This window comes from Physella acuta, unplaced genomic scaffold (genome assembly GCF_028476545.2).
Source record: "Physella acuta isolate Inbredline_101_S28 unplaced genomic scaffold, ASM2847654v3 ptg001120l, whole genome shotgun sequence".
Lineage (NCBI taxonomy): Eukaryota > Metazoa > Mollusca > Gastropoda > Physidae > Physella > Physella acuta.
The window spans coordinates 394996-400995 of NW_026732637.1; positions in this window are offsets into that span (position 1 = coordinate 394996).

Sequence of the window (6000 nt, forward strand, 5' to 3'; positions counted from 1 at the left end):
GAAATAACTTTCACAAAAATAGCTAAATGAGCTAAGACATGTTTTAAAAACACAATGAAACTTTTTACATTTTATTAAACAATAATTTCAACTGACTTTTTTATATTACATAATTGACCTTGTCAAAACAATATTTTTTTGCCAAATGACTAATTAACTGTAGGTTATTTGAAAGTATAGACATAGTAGCTTTACTATAACATACTTCTAGTCAATTTTGATGACAAGCATCGAAACTGTACGCTATTTGTATTTATATTGATTAATTTTGGATCCCTAAAATAAAGGGACATTTACTGTGATTTTTAAAATATTTCAATAAGTTTATTTTAAACAATTTTTTGTGCTAGTTAACTGTGATTTGATGTCTTATGTTCTATTGCAATGTTCCAAGTAATATACTACAAAATTCTGTTGCAAAAAAAAACATATCCAACTTTAATACTTTTGTTGTCAAAAGTAATTAATAAAAAATTTATAAAACCAAAATTGCACGTGTTTTGGAACGCCCGTCATGCGCTAGATCGATCACTAAATCAACATTAAAATTAGATAAAAAGTTAAAAAAAGTTTCCCTTTCAAACCTGACTTGTTTCTGTGACTTCGGCATATGAAGGGATAGTGTGATCATCACTATGCCCAGCGGCCTTTACTTTCCCTAACGTGAGTTAGGTACCATCAGACTCAGGGAAGGTCTACTGACTTGAACCCGGATTAGATAACCGTAATGAAATGTTCAAAATTTAAATTACAAAATTGTTTAATTGTTATCTACATCAATTATGTGACACTAAAATAAAAAGACAAGGTGACTGGTAAAAATGCAGAAAATTAGATATTTTACTTAAATGTGAAATTTTATTTTTCTATCTGAAATAGTACTCAAGTTATAGGCTTTTGAAAAAATTGAAAGTAGAATAAGTTCCACTACCGGTTATCGGAAATCGCTCAAAAGTTGATACACATCTACGATTTCTATATAATACTTATATATGAAATGTCATCAACCTAGCTGTTACGGTACTCAAGTTATCGTGTTTACACAGACACACACACACACACATATACACACAGAGACATACGGACAAGATTGCAAAATTATGTTTTTCCGTATCAGTGAGGTGTAAAACGTCGAGATTTGCAATAATCTCAATTTTTTTTTGCACGATTACAATACTTTGTCTATACTTTGTATATACGAGAAAGTAAACATTGATTTCTTATTTGATATATTAATTGATCTATTTCCCTCTATAAGGGAATGTAAGTACTTGTCTACCGTTTGCTGATTTAGCTATCATAATTACGTCAATGCAGAAGCATCGCATTTTGAATTTTTTAAATTTACTCTTTGCTTGCGTGTGACACCCGTGATTGCAGTCTTATAGCTCGGTCGTGTTTATGGTAAAGTGCGAGCTAGTCGTATGTATGTTTTAAGGTTGATGAGTGCCGAATACGACACTTCCAGAAAATCGTAAGAATTTTTTCTTCCACATTTTTTGAACAGGTAACATGAGATTTCAAAAAAAAAATATTTTCAGTAAAAGCTTTGTATATTTGATATAGCTTAAGTAAAACAAATATTCTTTTTATTAACAAAATTCATATATATTTTATTAAAATTATACACTTTTAATCTTTTAATTTATATTGTTATTAATATCCATAGCCTATTTTAATTATAACAAGTTAAATAAGTAACGCATAATAATAAATTGATATGTTTTAGAAAAAAAAAATAATTAAAGGGAAATAATGCAAGGGAAATAATACTACGACTTAGCTAAAAAAATGAATCATGTTTCTCACTTTTAAACATTGTAGAGTTGTGGACAAGAAATCAAGATATTAGATTAAAAAAAATAGTAAATAGATCTAGTTTGGATAAGAGAATAGTATGTAATAAATGCTTTGTATTAACATTTTACAAAATCCCTTAATGATGTATTGCAGTCCTTTATTCATTGGACTTTCTTTCAGTACGGCTAGGTAATTATTTTTGTATTTATTTAAATTACTTTAAAAAAAAAATTAAACTTTTATTTTCAATAAAACAAATTACAACATGTTTGTGAATGTCTTAGTATGTAAAAGCAATCATGAATTTTACAGCATCAAAATTTACATAAAAGTGATAAGATAATAAATATTTACAAACGGCAAACACGTGATGGAGCTAAGTTTGATATGTACAAAAGAAACAAAGGGGTAACAATTATAAGGGGGTTACTTTAAAATAAGTGAACGGTAGTGAGGACCCGTGGAATCGGAGCAAAAGAATTTGTTATGGGGACCAATCAATGTATAGTGATGTGTGAGATATATAAAAAGGCGAACATGTGCTAGTGTGTGTCTTGGTGATATATATATATATATATATATATATATATATATATATATATATATATATATATATATATATATATATATATATATATATATACAGAGAGAGAGAGAGAGAGTTTTACGAAACACCTATACATTACAAAAAATAATTTTAAAAAATTGTATTCCAGTATTTGCTTGTGGGCTGTCATCGTTCCGCCATCTTTGCTTTAGCTATTGGGGCGACAACTCCGTCAATATACCATCCGCATACGGCAGGCCAGGACTTGTCGTCTGCGCCGGGCGATGCTTAAACAAGAGCTGAAATCTAAGCCGCAATTACAAAGTCGGCGTCACGTGCAAAGTCAACCCGTCGTGTCGCGTGTCTAGGGGACAAAACTCAGACGTGTTTTGTTTTTTTAAACCAAATACAAGACGTGTTTCGTATGGTGTCCCTTTATTTTAACTACGTGTCTTGTCTAAGTCTGTCTCATAAAATAAAAAAATAAAAAATCAAGTTTACTTTCGGCAAAGTAAGTATTGACATTTTTTTTTGGGGAAATTCCGTATCGTGTAGATAACAAGATGGAAGTTGACTCGTGTCGTGTTTTGACAAGACAACACACACAAGCAAGGGGGTCATCTTTGCTGAGGACGCGTCTAGTCGAGGGGACGTGTGAGGCGTGTGTTGACGCAACTTGCGTGCCACGCTTGGCGGACTCCCTCTGACATCAGTCGTGCACGTTGATGTTGTTGGCTTTACCGCTGATGCTGGCGTGTGTTCGGTGTACGGTCTACATCTCATAAAAGTGCAGACTTTTTTTTAAAATCGCTGAGTGCTAAAAGTTCTATATTATACTTAAATGCGGATCTAAGTGTAGCATGGATATATGACGTTATATGATTTTAAAACGCGATGTTGTGGGTCTGACCCCCCACCCCCCCTCCACCCAACTAACTAGAACCTTCCATCTACGACCCTCTAAATATGGCTAAGAGTTTTAGCACACATATAACGAAAAGCGGGAGTCTCAACTGTGAACGTACATTAAACGTCTCAATGCGCCTACTTGATGCAGGACGATAGCATAGACATGCTGTACCCATCTGACCTCTAGCAGACTGTAGCTCCATTTAAAACTCACTTTGTGGTTGACGTCATAACGAGGCACCTGTTGTGCAGAGATGGCATTGACCTTTGCCCTCGTCTATCAAAGACTCCAAGTCGATGACCGTGTAATGTAGGCATAGAGAACACCAATTTTGCTTATGTAGCGGAATTCTGTTTAACTGACCCTTGTGTTTGATCTAGTTTATTTACATGTTTGCTTGGGTAGGTTCTTTATATGTGTCTCCTCCAGGATTCTGGTCCCATATTTTAAAAGAATTGTGTATGTCAATAGCCTCCATATACATGGTACTTGATAAGCTTAGACCGTATGTTTAAAACAAATATAGAAAATAGATTTTCCATACAATGAGTATTGCAAGACAAATCATTTCAGAAAGGATCACAAAAAGATGTAAATCCAAAAATAAATGGCAAATCTCATCTCAGCATCATCTTTTCCCGTTCGTGCCCAAGACACATGGGGCAGATGAAGCAGAGTTCATCTGCTTCAGAGACCTCGGCATATGAACGAGTGCTGTGGTCAGCACTATTTCCAGCCACATTTGTTTCCTCAACGTGAGCAATTAGACAGTGTACTCACTTGAACCCGGATTCGAACTCGAGACTTTTGGGTTAGTAGTCTTGCTCTTTACCGCTAGGCCACATGGTTTATGTTACGTTATAATTAGACCATTCGATTGTTTGTGTACATAACTGAGGCATGGTTTTGTGATTTAAAAACACTACAGCAGACCCGATTTTAGAGCGCACGAGTTTCAAGTACTAGGACGTAACTGAGTCTACCCAGCCTTTATGAGTACCTGAATCAACCAAAGAAAAGACCGAGGTCACAAAAACAGATCGACTACTTAACCGCCCGATGGAACGCAAGTCCGAAAGGGTAGCTTTTTCATTCAATATTCGATAATCCTTTCGTCGCGGACCGTAGTTTGGAGACCCCTGGTCTAAGACACGGCGACTGCGTATTTTAGTGTTGGCTGGTACCTCATTTAATACCCCCACCCCCCCTCTTTCCTCCAGCGTGGCCTATTTAACAATTCAGATACGACCCGGCAAGAAACCATTGTTCACCCCCTCCCCCTCCCCCGTTTACCCTAGGTCGCATACCTGGGACGACGGAGGTTAGGTTGTTGCAAGCTCAGTGGAGAGCTATACTTTGGATGGAGTAGATGTGTATGGGTGTGCTTAGGCTGGTCGCGATGTTGGGCCGTTGCTGTCGTGTGAGATGCTGTACCGTTGCTGTTTAGATGGTGCAGAAGCTGTCGCTGTACCTGTCGTGATGTCGACCTGTCCTGTTAGCTACTGTCGCTGTACCTGTCATGATGTCGACCTGTCCTGTGAGCTGCTGTCGCTGTACCTGTCGTGATGTCGACCTGTCCTGTGAGCTGCTGTCGCTGTACCTGTCGTGATGTCGACCTGTCCTGTGAGCTGCTGTCGTTGTACATGCGGCTAGATGCTGTTGCTGTACCTGTCGTCGTAATGTCAACCTGTGCTGTCCTACGAGATGCTGTTGCTGTACCAGTCATCGAGATGTCAACCCGAGGCTGTCATCGAAAAGCTGTCCTGTTGACAGTCCCTGTTATGTTGCTGTATGTATGGAGTTGTGAGTACCGGTACTGAAAGTATGTAGAGTGATGATGTTGTTATTCGCTCTGATTATTGGAACACTGTAATCTATTGTATTGTCTGTAATACGTAATAAATGTATTGAAATGCTAAGTTTAATTTTAGTTTAATATTAATGTTGTATTGGTGTAAAGTAATTAGTTTTGCTCAGGTCTGGTAAACCTCCTTGACCCACAAGGATGCACGGATTTGAGAGAATAATTCCACCACCATCTCTCTTTCTCTATCAGTCGGTTTAAAAAACAAACCCCCACGTAACATTAGTAATAGCTTTTTCTGTCAGGCAGTATCGTACACATGATTAGAGTGTAAAATACGTTCAGTGGTGTATGGTTAGATTGAAATAACAACAACTTTATTTACATTTTTAAAGTGCTTTCTTATCACCCCAACAATAAATCAATAGAATATATCAGTTTATTTTATTTTATTTTTTGTTGTTGTTGGTTAATTCAAATTCAAGAAAGCAGAGATGCAGTACTCCAAGTAGATTCTGCTTGTTAACTTTCGGTAGTATATCACACGTTGATTACACACACGCTGCGAACAATACAAGTCGGGCGAAACAACAGTCGCCCGTGATAACGGGACAGGCAGAGTTTCGTCCCTTTAGTTGGGAGGTCAAGGGTTATCTTCAAGCCTGGTTTGGCGAACACGATAGGGGCCGTCTGCAGCTCGGCCTCGCTGTCGTGCGGGGTCGTGTGACATCATTGTTTGCGTGGACAAGCGCCCTTGGCTAATCGGCCTGATTTACCGCGGTCATTTGACGCGGATTATTGGGGGTCGCCGCGGACGCACGGGCGTGGGACGGGGGTCGTTTCTGCTGTTGTGCGCATGACTGCACTGCACAGGAAGTGGAATGATGGAAATGGGGGGGGGGGGGGGGGGGGGGTGGCAGAGGAGGATGCAACAACTGC